This window comes from Geotrypetes seraphini, chromosome 12 (genome assembly GCF_902459505.1).
Source record: "Geotrypetes seraphini chromosome 12, aGeoSer1.1, whole genome shotgun sequence".
In the NCBI taxonomy this organism is placed as follows: domain Eukaryota; kingdom Metazoa; phylum Chordata; class Amphibia; order Gymnophiona; family Dermophiidae; genus Geotrypetes; species Geotrypetes seraphini.
Genome location: NC_047095.1, coordinates 116316996 through 116334828, shown reverse-complemented (window position 1 = coordinate 116334828; position 17833 = coordinate 116316996). Strand labels below are relative to the sequence as shown.

Here is a 17833-nt window from a genome sequence, read left to right as displayed (position 1 = left end):
ATCTAGAATCAGAAAATAATAGTAAATAGTGAAGAACTAAGGCCAGACTTGCATAGAGAGAGTAGAGAGGGACAGATTCTTCAAACTTTCGAAAAATAAAAGAACAAGAGGGCATTCAGAAAAGTTAAAAGGGGACAGATTCAAAACGAATGCTAGGAAGTTCTTCTTTCCCCAACGTGTGGTAGACACCTGGAATGCGCTTCCAGAGAGCGTAATAGGGCAGAGTACGGTACAGGGGTTCAAGCAAGGATTGGACAATTTCCTGCTGGAAAAGGGGATAGAGGGGTATAGATAGAGGATTACTGCACAGGTCTTGGACCTGTTGGGCCGCCGCGTGAGCGGACTGCCGGGCACGATGGACCTCAGGTCTGACCCAGCAGAGGCATTGCTTATGTTCTGTGTCTGTATATGGCCTTTTGGTTGAGGATGGGCTGGGGAGGGCTTCAATGGCTGGGAGGGTGTAGATGGGCTGGAGTGAGCTTTCAGCAGTTGAGACCCAAGCACAGTTCCGGGTAGAGCTTTGGATTCTTGCCCAGAAATAGCTAAGAAGAAAAAAAAAAAAATCAGGCTGGGCAGACTGGATGGACCATTTGGGTCTTTATCTGCCGCCATCTACTATGTTACTATCTAAACATGGACTGCAGCAGGTCCTACTGGTGGTCGCTGATGTCTTGCGGCACCCACCCCTGCCAGTCCTGTTAGCTTATATTCCAGGTAATTCTGGGTTTTGATCTGGGAGCTAGCTGCTATATTCTCACATGTAAGAGTCCCCCACAGCTTCCTCCTCCCCCCCCCCCCCCCCATTTGTGGTTTGGTACTTGCACTCCCATGACTAGATGAACCACGAACTAGGCTTCTCACGGTCTCCCACCACGGCTCAAACCACTTCTGCTCCGGCTCTGTACAAACAGTTAAACACTTTTGATGGGCTGTTGTAGGAGAGCCATAGTAACCCACTCCCTGCACACCATTGTTTTGACCTCCGGAGGGCGGAGCCCTTGTTTTAATATCCTCTGGAAGGATTAGGATAGCTTTGTGTCTGTGCAACTAGCCAGAGGAGATGAGGGGGCCGAATGGCACAAGCCAGCTGAATAAGAACTCTGACATTTGGATTAGTTTTCTTATGGTATGAAGCGATGCTCATTGTTACCTGGAGACCTGAAGATGATCTTAGTAATAAAAGACATGAAATATACCGTCATTCCAGCCATTGCAGAAAGAGGGGTGGAAAGGAGCTCAGGAGGTTATAAATTCAATGGCAAGTTTGTATGCCAGCATGGTATAAAGCAGCGGACTCAAATCCTTTGCAGGGCCACATTTTGGATTTGTAGGTACTTGGAGGGCCGCAGAAAAATAGTTAATGACAACTTTGCATGAGGTAAAACTCATTATAGTTTATAAATCTTTCCTTAATTGCTTCTGACAACAGTGCAACATGCAGAAAGTGAAACACTATCAAAGTATCAACTGCAAGAGACGAGATGCTGGACCAGCGATTTTGAGGCCCTCGGTATTACGAAGAATGATTCTTTATGGGAAACTTGTGCCTTAAGTGTCCGGCGGTCACGTCTGTAACCACCTTCAGCTCTCACCTCCTCCAACACCGGACACATGCGCAAGCTGCACTGCCCGCCTGACTGCTGTAACCTCTCGCAAGCGCTTTTCTGCGTCTGTATGCAGTTGTCGTCTCCACTCCACCTCACAACCGCATACAGGCGCAGGAAAGCGCTTGTGTGAGGTTACAGCAACCGCCGGACACTTAAGGCACACGTTTTCCATAAAGAATCATTCTTTATAATACCGAGAGCCTCAAAATAGTAGCTAGCGGGCCTGCGAGTTTGAGACCACTGGTATAAAGGGACACTTTTCCTTTGAGCCAGTACTGGCCCAGTGTCCCAGCACGTTGCAAGTGATACTCTTCCCTCTGAACCAGTACTGACCCAGTGTCCGAGAATGTCCTTACACCAGGCTGGGACACTGGGTCAGTACTGGTTCACAGGCCAAACCGGTACCGATCCAGTATCCCAGCACTGGGATAGTAGGATCTGTTATACATTTTAGATCCGGGCTCTTCTTTGGGGAAAGTGGTACAGAAACTCTTCTAAATATATAAATAAATCTCTTAGGGGATGTTCTTCCGTCCGAAGCATGATACTTACTGGTTCAGCGTGGTGGCAGGACCCATTTGCCACTTTGAACAACCACCCCCCTCCCTTCCTTCCCTCCTCCAAAAGCGTGAAAGTTGTCGCTTGGGGTAGAGAGCTACTGTCGCTTTAAGACTTTAGGGGAGGGGACCCGTGCATGTGTATCCCAGTGATTCTCCACATTTTGAACATGCTCCAGTGATAAAGAACAAGGCTGGGACTGGCTGTGGAGATAAGCGTAAAGTGACCCTCTCTGCCCTGCTTTGCTGACTGGTTTGAGGGATCCGTGCTGCCGTTGAATGCAAGGTATGGGGTGCCCCCACTTATTCTTTCATCGAAATGTCTGGGTAAGAATACGGGGCAGGTGCAGAGCAAGGCACTAAGCATTTTGCTGCAGTATTTTCAGCCCTTGCATTCTGCTGAAATCTCATTCTGTACACTTCTCCGTCCATATTTGCAGCTTTGGCACTCACGTCTTTGATTGTTTGCGGGTTTTATCTTGCTGACTCTGCCCCCCCCCATGACATCATCCTGGAGGGCCGAGAAAAAAAAGTTCACAGCTTTTCGTCAGCGTATTGTGGTTTGGTTTGGTTTTTTTTTTTTTTTTTTTTAAATTTTTTATTTATGCAATTTTATAAAAATTCCAAGCATAAACATCTTGTACAGTAAAGTATGATCAAGACATCTCTGTTAAAATTAGTTTTCAAATCTGAAAAATAATTCATTCAAATTATAATAGGAAAAGAAAATACAGCTTCCCTGATCACACACAAGTCCTCTAAATTAAACTAGATCCAAAATTTAAAGAGTATCTTAATTAAATGCAAACAAATATAAAGAAGCACTTTAACTACTACTAATAACGAGAACTAATTTCCAATAGGAGCTGTTGTTACTTCATTCTCAAGGCGTTTCATTGAGATAAATCTTATCAAATGAGAAGGATCTACAAATACATATTTCAATGAACCATATCTAATAACACATTTACATGGGTATCTTAAAAAGAAAAACCCCCCAATTTGAGTCACTCCAGGCTTCAAATTTAGGAATTCTCTTCTTCTTTTTTGAGTCTCTCTTGAGACATCTGGAAAAATTTGAATATGGAGACCCAGGAAATCCTTGGATCTATTCTTGAAGTAAAGCCACTTTTCTGCTGACTGTGGCTTTGGCTCCGGACAAGGACTGTTTTTTTGTTTTTTAAACAATCGTGAATACTAACTCATTTTATTTGCCATTTCACACTATTCATGAGGGCTGTACCACCAACCCCGCGATTATGAAAGCGAAAAGTTATTTGTGATTTTTTTTGGTATTCGCGGCCCGTCTTTGACTCTAATCCTCTTGAATATGGGGGGGGGGGGAGAGGGGAGAAGTATATTTTCAGCCCCTGTGCGCGTCCTCCATTTTGTTGAACTCTCTTCCACTGTGATTCAACCAGCGTGTCCAGGTTGCGTGTCCAGGTTGCGTGGTGCAGTGGTTAGAGCCAGCAAAAACAAAACAAAAACTGCAGATCATAGTACAAGATGTGGGCACTGTTTATTGCGATAGTAATACTATTGACACCCGATATCGGAGGTCGGGCGGCACTTGTTTATTGGACTCACTGTTATTTGTTACTCTTCCTCATTTACCACGGACCCCTGAGGAAGGCAAGTTGTCCGAAACACGGACCGTGTTGGGTCCCTTGGTTGGTAAATAGTATTAATATCGCAATAAACGGTGCCTGCATCTTGTACATGATCTGCAGTTTTTGTTTTGATTTTGCTGGTTCTTTGGATTACTGCAGTTTTAATTGGATTTTTTTTTTTTTTTTTTTGCAGTGGTTAGAGCTACAGCCTTGGCACTCTGAGGTTGTGGGTTCAAATCCCGCACGGCTCCTTGTGACCCTGGGCAAGATATGCAGAATATAAATTATTATTTTTTAAGTCAAATCTCGTCAGATAACAAGCTTTTGCTAATTTTAACTGGAATAGCAATACAACAAATAACATACAATTGGAAAACATATGACAGGTTAAATTATAATTTTTGGTGGAATTCTGTGTGACATATTTACAAAATGGACCTCACAATAGCAACGCAAAAAGGTTATATTAGTAAATTTCAGAAAGTCTGGGGACCGTTAACAGATTTTTGTAATGAATGATTCATTTTTCCCATGTTAAGGTATTTGATTAGGGGGGAAAAGGGTGGGTTTTACTTGTTGTTATTATATAATACATGAGTACCGTATTTTCACGCATATAACGCGCGCGTTATACACAATTTTACAAACCGTGCATAACCAAACGCGTTATACGTGTGAGCGCGTTGTACAAATTTTTTTTTTCATTCTGATCAGGCATTCCCCCTGCGAACTGGCATCCTACCCCCCCCGCTCGTGTCACCCCCCCTCCCCCTCCGATCCGAGATAATCTGATCCGGCATTCCCCCTGCGAACCGGCATCCTCCCCCCCCCCCCCGCTCGCATCACCCCCTCTCGGAGCGAGCGAGACCAGAAGGCTTTGAACATGCGCAAATGCTCAAAGCCTAGTCCAGCCCGGCACAGGAAGAAGGAGGATCTCTCTCGCACCGCCCAGCCCAGCCCAGCCCAACCCAACGAGGGAGGATCTTCGGGCACTGGCATTGGCACATGCTGTGCATTGGTGCTGGTGCCGGTGCCGGTGCCCAATCGGGTAAGAGTTGTCTTTGCGGTGCTGGGGGGGGGATGTAGAATTGCGGGGAGGGGGGATGACACGAGCGGGGGGGGAGGATGCCGGTTCAGATTATCTCGGATCAGAGGGGGAGGGGGTGACGCGAGCGAGGGGGGGAGGATGCCGGTTCGGTGTAGGCGGGAGGAGGTTTTAGCATGCGCGGTATACGCGTGTGCGCGCTATATTAAAATTTTATTACATAAATTTCTGTTCCCCACGCGCTATACCCGTGTGCACGTTTTACACGGGTGCGCGGTATATGAGTGAAAATACGGTATTTCAATAATTCCACAGTAAGGATGATTTTATAATTTATTGAATAGGGAGGGAGGGGGAGGGACTATTAGATTCAATAAGAATGATATAAATGTTAGATTTTTTTTCATAATATTTAAAATATTACAGAATTTTAATTTGTAATGAAATGTTAAATTTGATGCTTATATGAGAGTTAATCAAGTGTGTATCTTTAAGTTTTATATGAGTTTATTTGCTACACTTGTTGTAACATACGAAAATGAATAAAGAATTTAAAAAAAACCCCCAAAAACAGTGCTTACTTGCACAAAAACCCTGGACTAGGCTGGCGTCAGAGGGTGATAACCAGGTCAGCAGCCTTAAGTGAGTGCCATTTATTGTCTATTTCCCTGGGCACCTACAGGTCTTTATTTATTTACTCAATTTTTTTTATCCCGTCCTCCCAGAAGAGCCCAGAATGGTTTACACAATGTAAATCAATACGGATCAGCTTACATAGTCTACACCAATGATTCACAAACGGTGTGCCATGGTGAGATTCAGGGTGTGCCACCATGAGATATGAACCTGTCACTGCTGGCACAGACGCTGGTGCCTCTCCCCCTCTCTGCCACGACCCCTGTCGATGGCGGGATTTCCAAAACCCGGCACTTTATCCAGGGGTTTTGGAAGGCCCCCACCCCCTGAGCTCAGGGCCGCGTCTTGAGGGCCTCTGAGCTTGTGCGGACGTCAGGAGTTTAGTTTCAATTTTTTTGCCTCTGTTTTAAATCAATATTTGACCTGGCCCCCACATACTTGGGTGTCTATTAGGCCCACACGTAAAATTAATCTGCTCACCTATCTGACAATAAAGGACTGTCGCTACAAAAGATTTCTGGACAGAACTCTCGCCTTCCAGGCAGGCGGATGGAACGATTCCTCATCCTACTTTAATTTTAGAAAATCAGTAAAAACGAATTTGTTTAACCCGATTTGTATCCTAAGAAATGTGTTAGTTTTCACTTCTTTCATTCTGTAAGCTTGTTATCCGATGTCTTAGTAGGTTCATAGACATAATCGCGGAAGACAAAGGCGCGCGCCGACAACTGAGCGCAAGACGGAGGCGTGCGCCGAAGAAAATTACTGTTTTTAGGGGCTCCGACGAGGGGTTTTGTTGGGGAACCCCCCCATTTTACTTAATACAGATCGCGGCGGCGTTGTGGGGGGTTTGGGGGGTTGTAACCCCCCACAGTTTACTGGAAACTTAACTTTTTACCTAAAAACAGGGAAAAAGTAAAGTTTTCAGTAAAATGTGGGGGGTTACAACCCCCCAACGCCCCCACAATGCGGCGCGATCTGTATTAAGTAAAGTGGCGGGGTTCCCCCCACGCCCCCCCGTCGGAGCTCCTAAAAACAGTAATTTTCTTTGGCGCGCACCTCCGCGCTGCGCTCAATTGTCTGCGTGCGCCTTTGTCCCGTCGCGCTTTTGACCTGACACTGTCTTAGTATGGTGCTGTTTTCCAGCTCCTCTTGTTAACTGCCTTGTATTCCATGACTTTATACTGTGACCACTTCGCTGATTGTCCAGCACTTCTCGTTGGAAACCGACTCGAACTTTCATGGCTTTGGCGGTATATAAGAATAGAATTATTATTATTATTATCATGCACACGCTCGTGATGTCATCAGTTGACATCCGTGCATGCTCGGAGGCCATCTAGACGCGGCCCCGAGTTTAGCGTGCCGCGGTGAAAAAAGTTTGCGAAACACTCCGTGGATGACGTCACCCCCCACATGTGAGAATATGCTGCCTGCTTGTCCTAGGAGAATGGAAATGCCATTTGAAATAAGGCACCTGTTCACTCTGCCCTCGTTCCAGCCCTGCTCCTCTGGCATTTTCAGTCCCTGCAACTTTACGTTTTCCCAGAATCTCCTGTTGTGTGTGTCAAACCTTTGTCTCTAAAGCGTCTTGTTTTCCGGCTAGGAACATTTTGAAATCCCCAGCCCTTCTCTGCAAGATGCTTTATCTGTCTAGTAGAAAATACAGTATGTCATTTTTTTTTCACTGATTGCTTCCAAAACTTCGCCATTCCACTGACAGCCTATTTCCAGCTCCTCTGTTCGCACGGGTTTATCTCCCCCCAACTCCCACCCCGTGTACACAACACAATTGAGGGACATAACCCTGAATGTTTCAACAAATGTGTCCATTCTCATTTCTTGCAGTTTGGTCCGAAATCTTCTACATGCGAGAGAGGGTTGCTCTTGTGAAGTGTTTTAAAACAACTTGCATACCTTGAAACTCATTAGCGTATGAATATGCCTTAATTTGCATATGAATAAGGTGATTCGAAGTATGGCTGGTGCAACTTGGAGAAAGGAATGAATGGGCCTTTCATGAGTGTGGGAGACGGGGCAAAACAACAGTCCTCGCTTTTGTCCCAAGGGAGGATGTATCAGGGGTGCAGAGCCCTTTGGCACAGTCCTGCTTCCTCATATGAGATACCTTGTCACGTCAGAACATGAAGCCCAGCATTCTGTCTCTTATCAGGGACACTTGGAAGTACCAAGCTGATCTTAAGGGGAAGATTTAATTTATTTATATATTATGTATAGCTTAAGTGGTTTATATTCTCAAGCATTTTTCGCTATCTGTCCTGTTGGCCTCACACCCAATCTAATGTACTTGGGCAATGGGGAATTAAGTGACTTGCTCAGGGTCACAAGGAGCAGTATGGGATTTGAACCCACAATGCCAGGGGGCTGCGGTTGTAGCTCTAACCCCTGCACCGCTCACACTCCCCATAGCTTTTGTTGGCTTGCTCACTCCCCTGAAGCCAGAGATGGACCTGTCTCCCAGCGCCTTTTCAAAAACCTCTTTTCACACCCAGCTGTATTCTTAACCTCGTCCTCCGGCGACAAATTCCACAGCTTCATTGCGAGTTGTTGACCGAAGAAATACTTTGGGCTCCTTTCACGAAGCTGTGCTATGCACCGGCTTGTGCTTACTGCAGCTGAAAAGGGCTCACCATGGGACACGGCCGAGGCATCCCGTGTTAATTTTGCAATGTGTGCACGCACACTAAAAATTTTTATTCAAATTTTAATACTGAGGGGGGCAGGGTGTGGGCACAGGATTAGCGTCTAAGCCAGGGGTGTCCAACCTGCGGCCCCGTGAAGTATTTTGTACGACCCCGGTCGAGGGCGATGCAGTGTTTTCCTCTGCTGCCCCCGGGTGTTTACCGTCTTGCCGGCTCCCTCCTCTGTCTTGCTGCAGCGTTTGCGCGGCCCCCAGAAACATTTTTTTTCGGCCAATGTGGCGGGAAGCTCCACGGGGTCGCAAGGAGCACTTTGTTGACTTCTGCAAACTACAACTTCAGTTAGTGGTACAGGGGTGAGGGAGGGGGCGTGTTTGGCGAGGGGGGGGGGTGAGAAGAGATGGGGGCAGAGAGGAGGAGATGTGCTGGCGCCCCCACAAACATGGCGCCCGAAGAGGACCGCCCCCCCTTTACTACATCACTGACAACGAATATTAAAAAAAATTCTCCAACAGTATTATTAAAGTGAGCAGCTTTCAAGAAAAGACCTCCAGCAGCGATTAGACACTCTGCACAAATTTACTATCATAGGCATAAAAAAACTCCACATAATGCCATCCATATCTCTAGAAAAAAAAGAAGCAAAACTTAGCTGTCTGTTGAACTTTATTGTTGAAAGCCACATACTCTGAGGGGTACACCCACTATTGGCTTAGTAACGGTAGGACATGTAAGCTCTGTCATTTTAAGCGTTAGACTATTAATCCCTTATTCTTCGTTAAGGACGCTAAGATCAACACAACAAAATTTACTAACTATCCCTTCATTAAAAATAATTGGGACAAGAAGAACAACTATATTTTCAGTGCAAGCACTTCAACTGTGGAATAATCTACCTATTTATTTACGTAATGAAACATCACTAGACAAATTTAAATATGGTTTGAAAAGCATTCTTTATAGAGATGCATTCAATACATAAATAGATAATGATAATAAACACAATATTTATCCTTTAGGAATCAAATATGCAGAACCTCAAAGGAATCAAATATGTAGAACATCAACATAGAAATTAAAAGAATTCTTTTAATCTTACATTTCTTTCTTTTCTATCAAAACATCTTTTCTTTTTTTTTTTCTCTTTCCTTCTCTCTTTCTTTCCTTCATCACTTTTCTCACCTACCCTACCCTTATGTATAAACCTTAGTTGTTAAAAAAAATTTTATTTTTATTTATTTATTTTTTTTTTAAATTGTAATTCCATTTTTTTCTTTACCCACTTGTTTCAGTTTGTATTAATAATACATAATGATTAGTTTGTATAATTTTGTCTTATTTGTATTTGTCACCCCAGTTTTTTTATTGTACATTTCAATTATGTAATACGCATTGAAATATTTGATATTGCGTAAAATCAAAATTTAATAAACTTGAAACTTGTTATAATATTTTACGAACCGAGGGGCTCGATATTCAACCTCGGCGATCAGAGGTATCTAGGCCGCTGACAGTCATTGGCTGAATTAAACCTCGATATTCAAAGCTGGGCCCTGTCTAGACTCTGGCACTTAATATCTGGGTCAACGCACAGGCCAATCAGGGCCAACTCAATATTAAGGCACCCTAGCCCATACCCTGCCCCTTGGTCCATGCCTCCCCCTGTCCAGTTCCCTCCTCTGACACTACTGCTCAATCCTGGCAGGCTGCGGCTTCACAGGCCAGCGTCAGTGTCAAGCAGTAGTGTCCGAGGAGGGAGGGAAGTGCTGCACTTCCCCTCTCTGACGCTCTTGCTGTCCCTCCTCGCGGTAGCTAGCCTATGAAGCCACGCCCTTCTGGGAGAGAGCATCAGCATCAGAAGTAGGGTAGCTTAACTTGTGGGCTGCTGATGTCACAGCCTGGGCCCGAGCCTTACCTGATCCATAGGTTAAGCCGGCCTTGAGGCCAATATTCAAGACAGGTTTGGCAGATAAAGTTAGGACAGCCTTTTTGTTGGCCTAACTTCATGCGCTTAACTAGTTAGTGAACCGAATATCGTTGCACTAACTGTGCAATACCACAGCAGTTGAGTTGATATTCAGCAGTACTGAGACAGACATGGATCGGTGGCATGGAATGATGCTTCTGTTTGGGTTTTTGTCAGCTGACTTGGATTGGCCTTCGTGAAGATGGGATACTGGACTAGATGCACCACTGATCTGACCCAGTAAGGCTATTCTTATGTTCTTAAGTAAAGGACAATGAATCCATTGTGATATCACTGATGATGAAGGCTCTTAGGCATTGGTGGAATGAGGCATTATGACATCACAATCTCAGCTTTGGAATGTTGCTACTACCAGGTACTTGTGACTTGGTTTGGCCTCCGTGAAGACGGGATATTGGGCTAGATGGACCATTGGTCTGACCCAGTAAGGCTGTTCTTATGAACAGATCTTTCCTCTTACTTCTTCTCAAGGTCACGGTGATGGGTTAACGTGAGGTCCAGCCATAACCTTGAGAACAGGTAAGGCAGATCTGGTCATTGTGGACAGATGGAGGGTGGGAGAATAGAAATGGTAGTCCTGCCCGTGGCCAGACTGGCAACAGTTTCCCGACCTGCGCAGCTGCACAAGGAAAACTTGCTGTTCACATTTTAACATACAATAGACAGTCCCTGCACAGAAGAGCTTACAATCTAATTTAGACAGGACATTTCGGGGTTGGGGAGATTATGGTAGGGGAAATGATACAGTGGGTCTAGGTATCTGACATTTTAACATACAATAGACGGTCCCTGCTCAGAAGAGCTTACAATCTTATTTAGACAGGACACTTCAGGGTTGGGGAGATTATAGTGGGTCTAGGTATCTGACATTTTAACATACAATAGACGGTCCCTGCTCAGAAGAGCTTACAGTCTAATTTAGACAGGACATTTCGAGGTTGGGGAGATTATGGTAGATGAAATGATACAGCGGGTCTAGGGATCTGACATTTTAACATACAATAGACGGTCCCTGCTTACAGTCTAATTTAGACAGATGGGGGGGGGGGGGGTGGGGGGAGTAGGAATTGGGATCTGCACTGCACTCCTTCCTGCCAGTGGTCAGGTCTTCACTCTTCGCATCATGGTCAGAATCTTCTGGAGAAGTATGAAAAATTGAATTCTATCCAATAATACCCCACCCTAGACATCAGGAAAACTATTGTTTTTCGTAACCTGGACGATTATTATCAATCCCCCCCTAACATTTTTTTTTTTTTTAACCCTTTCAGTTTTCTATTTTCCTTGAAAATAAGACGTTTCCGCCCTCTGGGGAGGCCCCAGTTTCTGTTGGATCATCTGAGGTCGTGTGAGTGTAAGCGATGCCGTAGTAATCGATGAGTTTTGTACTTGATTTTGTGTTACGCAGTGGGTACAGGTAGTTTCCCGACAGATTTTATTTGGTATATCGACTTCTCCTGCCCTCGTGAATCCCCTTTAATTTGATTCTAAATGGGTTACGTTTATTAAGGGTGTGTGGGAGGGGGAGGTTGCGAAATGTTTGTAATTTGGGACATCCCTCTTTCATTCATTCTCGTTTTTTCATTTTATATAATTTGTATTTTTCCCCCCCCCCTTTGTAACCCTATTTCTATTCAAACATATTGTTTGATGTCAACTGAAATTCTTGAATAAATTTTTTTTTAAAAATTCCTTTACGGTGCTAATAAATACTTAATGCTAGTATTCTTTTTTTTTTTTTTTAATATTTTTTATTCTTTTTTTAAATTCTTACATCAAGTGAAATACATGTAATACATTCAATTATGAAAAAACACTTGAAATTATTATTAAATGTTCTTACAATGTGAATTAAATAAACCCTTTATCAGAATTTTATATCATATTAATATTACAATAGTTTTCCCTCCCTACCCCTTCTATATGTTCTATACATGTGTTATTATATCTGATCAATAGAATAATTTGTCAATGGTCCCCATATTTTATTAAATTTTTTAATATAACCTTGTTGTAATGCCAATACTTTTTCCATTTTATATATATGACAAATTGAATTCCACCAAAAAGTGTAATTCAATTTAGTGTAATCCTTCCAGTTCTGAGTAATTTGCTGTATAGCGACCCCTGTTAAAATTAATAAAAGTTTATTATTGTTAGCTGAAATCGGACTTTGTGTTCTCATTGCTGTTCCAAATAATATTGTATCATATGATAGTCCAACATGATTTTCTAATAAATTATTAATTTGGGGCCAAATTAATTTCCAAAAGGAATTAATGCAGGGACAAAAGAATAGTAAATGGTCCAATGTCCCCACTTCTATCCTACAATGCCAGCATCTATTAGATCTACTACTATCTAATTTTTGTAATCTCGTAGGGGTCCATAAAACTCTATGTAATATAAACAACCATGTTTGACTCATAGATGCTGATCTTGTAGTATGTATTCTCCAGGACCAAAATTTTTGCCATTGAGATGGAGAAATTATCTGTCCTATCTCAATACTCCAAATATCCCTAATGCTAGTATTCTATAATGACAGTTAAACTAATACCAAACTAAAACTGCGTCTTAGAGCCCGCTAAATGTAATTTATTTCTTATATACCGCTAAACTCCGTTAGGATTCTAAGCGGTTTATAGAAAAAATAGACAATAGGGTGCATGAAAATTATAAGTAGAATAGGTACTTAGATATTCCCTTACTGTCCCGAAGGCTCACAATCTAATTAGTAGAGTAATGAAGAAATAAAAATAGAGATAGATGAGAAAAATAAGAAAATAAACATTCTAATAAGACTACAATGGTCTAAAGGACTTTGAAAGGTTGAAAAAGAGGGGGAGATAGGAAATAGAAGCAGAAGGGAGAACCGTTGAAACTATAGAATTCTGGGGAAATTTACATGAAATTTAAATAATAAAGTAGGAAACAAAAACCAAGTGGCAAAACAATGAATGAGATTTAAAAATAAAATATCATAAACTAAAAAAGAAAGTGAAAAAATAAAAAACAAACAGTCAAGACTGAAGTCCAGCTTGAAATGACTTCACTGCTTTGGCTGCCAAACTTCTCCAGATGTCATCCGATCCTTGTCGGCAAACCGGAAGCCCCAAATCCAGTGTCTCCGGTCATCAATTCGTCTAAGATATTCCATTATATCCTATGGACGCGTTGCCACACGTTAGCTTTTGGCATGCGCTAAGACGCACTAGCGTGCCTTCGTAAAAGGACCCCAAAGTTTTATAAACCAGGTCATCAAGGGTATGGAAAATCTCTCATATACTGACAGACTAAAAAAGTTGGGGGCTGTTCTCCCTGGAGAAGCGGAGACTTAGAGGAGACATGATAGAAACCTTCAAGATCCTGAAGGGTATAGAAAAGGTAGACGGGGACAGATTTTTCAAATTATGGGGAACCACAAGTACAAGGGGGCACTCGGAGAAATTGAAAGGGGGACAGGTTTAGAACAAACGCTAGGAAGTTCTTTTTCACCCAGAGGGTGGTGGATACATGGAATGCGCTTACGGAGGCTGTGGTAGGCCGGAGCACGTTACAGGGCTTCAAAGAAGGTTTGGATAGGTTCCTAGAGGATAAAGGGAATGAGGTAGGTTATAGAAATAGTCAGGGACCACTGCTCAGGCAATAGGCCTGATGGGCCACCGTGGGAGCGGACCGCTGGGCGAGATGGACCTCTGGTTTGCCTCAGCGGTGGCAACTTCTTTTGTTCTTATCAACCAATTTGGAGCTTGACTCGGTTAAAAATAAGGGAAGAACAAAAGAACAAAATGGATGAAGACGTGACTATTTTTGCAAAATGTTTGGCGAACAGAATTATCTTCAAAGCCTCGAGTGGTGCACATGCTTGGCGCATTTTCTTGCCGTGCCTAACTTTTGGGCGACCTGTTGAGAAATTTTACCTCACAGTAGTCTGCCTTTGTGATTTCGAAACAAAGGAGAAGCTCTTGGCAGCGGCCTTGAAAGTGGGGAACCTTGAAATATTCCAGCACATTTTTTCCCCATTACTCTGCTAAGGAGAAAGGAATTTCTCAGGGTAACAATAGGCTTTTTTTCCCCCTCAAGACCTACTCAATTCAAAAATAAATGGGGATTCCCATGTGGTCTAAGGAAGTAAGAAAAGACGAAAGTCTCCAGAGGATGCCTGGAAAGCCTTACGTCAGCTAAAGATAGACAGTAAACTGGGGGAAAAAAACGAAGAAAGCTTGTGGTAACTTCTGCCACGACAGCCAACACCTCGGTGGCAGAGGGTGATGAGAGATAAAAAGGCTTAAGCGTCTTTCGGACCGCACCTCTAAGATATAGACAGCGGCATACCAGTGGCTGAAAACATGATTGCGCTTACAACTTGCTGGCAATAAGTTCTTTACAGAGGTGCACAGTTAAGGAAGAAGAAGGGTTTGTAATTTCATTTGTTTCTCTTTTGCTCACACCTTTTTCAGTAGTAGTTCGAGGTGAATTACACTGAGCTACGTCATAGGCGTTGTCCCCTTGCTAAGAATTATAAATGCAAGACACAATACTACCTTTTCAGTTACAGCTCCTAAAATAGGGAATAGGTTACCAGTACTGCCACTACTATTTATTATTTCTATAGCGCCGAAAAGGCGTACGCAGTGCTGTACATGTTAACATACAATAGACAGTCCCTGCTCAGAAGAGCTTACAATCTAATTTAGACAGGACATTTCGGGGTTGGGGAGATTATGGTAGAGGAAATGATACAGTGGGTCTAGGTATCTGACATTTTAACATACAATAGACAGTCCCTGCTCAGAAGAGCTTACAGTCTAATTTAGACAGGACATTTCGGGGTTGGGGAGAGTATGGTAGAGGAAATGATACAGTGGGTCTAGGTATCTGACATTTTAACATACAATAGATGGTCCCTGCTCAGAAGAGCTTACGGTCTAATTTAGACAGGACATTTCGGGGTTGGGGAGATTATGGCAGAGGAAATGATACAGTGGGTCTAGGTATCTGACATTTTAACGTACAATAGACGGTCCCTGCACAGAAGAGCTTACAATCTAATTTAGACAGGACATTTTGGGGTTGGGGAGATTATGGCAGAGGAAATGATACAGTGGGTCTAGGTATCTGACATTTTAACATACAATAGATGGTCCCTGCTCTGAAGAGCTTACGGTCTAATTTAGACAGGACATTTTGGGGTTGGGGAGATTATGGCAGAGGAAATGATACAGTGGGTCTAGGTATCTGACATTTTAACATACAATAAACAGTCCCTGCACAGAAGAGCTTACAATCTAATTTAGACAGGACATTTCGGGGTTGGGGAGATTATGGCAGAGGAAATGATACAGTGGGTCTAGGTATCTGACATTTTAATATACAATAGACGGTCCCTGCTCAGAAGAGTTTACAGTCTAATTTAGACAGGACATTTCGGGGTTGGGGAGATTATGGTAGAGGAAATGATACAGTGGGTCTAGGTATCTGACATTTTAACATACAATAGACGGTCCCTGCTCAGAAGAGCTTACAGTCTAATTTAGACAGGACATTTCGGGGTTGGGGAGAGTATGGTAGAGGAAATGATACAGTGGGTCTAGGTATCTGACATTTTAACATACAATAGATGGTCCCTGCTCAGAAGAGCTTACAGTCTAATTTAGACAGGACATTTCGGGGTTGGGGAGATTATGGCAGAGGAAATGATACAGTGGGTCTAGGTATCTGACATTTTAACGTACAATAGACGGTCCCTGCACAGAAGAGCTTACAATCTAATTTAGACAGGACATTTTGGGGTTGGGGAGATTATGGCAGAGGAAATGATACAGCGGGTCTAGGTATCTGACATTTTAACATACAATAGATGGTCCCTGCTTAGAAGAGCTTACAGTCTAATTTAGACAGGACATTTTGGGGTTGGGGAGATTATGGTAGAGGAAATGATACAGTGGGTCTAGGTATCTGACATTTTAACATACAATAGACGGCCCCTGCTCAGAAGAGCTTACAGTCTAATTTAGACAGGACATTTCGGGGTTGGGGAGATTATGGTAGAGGAAATGATACAGTGGGTCTAGGTATCTGACATTTTAACATACAATAGACGGCCCCTGCTCAGAAGAGCTTACAGTCTAATTTAGACAGGACATTTCGGGGTTGGGGAGATTATGGTAGAGGAAATGATACAGTGGGTCTAGGTATCTGACATTTTAACATACAATAGACGGTCCCTGCTCAGAAGAGCTTACAGTCTAATTTAGACAGGACATTTCGGGGTTGGGGAGATTATGGTAGAGGAAATGATACAGTGGGTCTAGGTATCTGACATTTTAACATACAATAGACGGTCCCTGCTCAGAAGAGCTTACAGTCTAATTTAGACAGGACATTTCGGGGTTGGGGAGAGTATGGTAGAGGAAATGATACAGTGGGTCTAGGTATCTGACATTTTAACATACAATAGACAGTCCCTGCTCAGAAGAGCTTACAGTCTAATTTAGACAGGACATTTCGGGGTTGGGGAGATTATGGCAGAGGAAATGATACAGTGGGTCTAGGTATCTGACATTTTAATATACAATAGACGGTCCCTGCTCAGAAGAGCTTACAGTCTAATTTAGACAGGACATTTCGGGGTTGGGGAGATTATGGCAGAGGAAATGATACAGTGGGTCTAGGTATCTGACATTTTAATATACAATAGACGGTCCCTGCTCAGAAGAGCTTACAGTCTAATTTAGACAGGACATTTCGGGGTTGGGGAGATTATGGTAGAGGAAATGATACAGCGGGTCTAGGTATCTGACAGCAGTGAGTGGGAGTTAAGTGTTGAAAGCAGTTTCAAAAAAGTGGGCCTTTAGATTGGATTTGAACACTGCCAGGGATGGAGCATGACGTATTGATTCAGACAGCCTGTTCCAGCTTATATTGAAGAAAAATCATTCAATAAGTTTAAAGGAATGTTAAAATACTGGTTATATAAGAATGCTTTTGAGACCTGATTTATGTATGACATTTTGAAGCTTCTTTTTTTTTTTTAAAGAAAACAAAGAAACTTTTATCCATTGTACGAGATTTCCTAGTGCGTCTTTCTAAAACAAAGTCTTACCCTCCCCATGTTTTGACCTTGTATGTTCTCTTTCAAATACTTATTGTAGTTCTTCCCGCTTCCCCTAGGTGTAAGTTTGGAATGTCTTTCTCTCCATTATATCTAAAATAATATACACCCCTGCTTTTATTTGTAAATTGCTTCGAATCTATGATACAGTACTCCACCGAAATTCACGGGGGTTCCATTCCAGGAACACCTACGAATGATCAAAAAACCGTGAGCACGGTTTTGCGCCTGTCAAAAGGCAGGAGAGGGCAGCTGGGGCGCCGGCGGGTGCAGAAAATCATTTGCGGTATGCTCCGACCGCCTCTTCCTGTTACTAAAGTCAGGCTGCACCAATCAGGAGATGCTTTGACACGCAGCTCCTGATTGGTGTAGCCTGACTTTAGTACAGGAAGAGGCGGTCGGAGCATACCACAAATTCGCGGGGGAACACTGTATTGCAAATGAATCCAAATTTTAATGAAACTTGAGACCTCAGGGGCCATGGCCTCCCCAAAAATTGACGCTCAGGAGAGTCGGTTATGGCTCTATTCCCCCACCCACCTCCTCCCGGCCGCTGTAATTTTAAGTCTTCGGGCAGCCGCCGGGCAGCGTCGCCACAGAATGAAGACTTCCGG

General features: G+C 43.2%; 1 protein-coding gene across 6 annotated transcripts in view; it reads left to right on the top strand.

The window, feature by feature from the left end:
* The window catches only part of VWA7 (von Willebrand factor A domain containing 7), a 64869-nt gene that overhangs the window by 11807 nt on the left and 35229 nt on the right, over positions 1-17833 (top strand). The window contains exon 1 of one of the 6 annotated variants that reach the window (XM_033915217.1): positions 2320-2450. The exons of 3 other annotated variants lie outside the window; for them this stretch is intronic. The gene's annotated coding sequence lies outside the window, so the exon portion shown is untranslated. Of the gene's footprint in view, positions 1-2319; positions 2451-11436; positions 11457-14403; positions 14522-17833 lie in introns of those variants that run through there. 2 more of the 6 variants (XM_033915220.1, XM_033915218.1) reach the window with 2 other exon arrangements.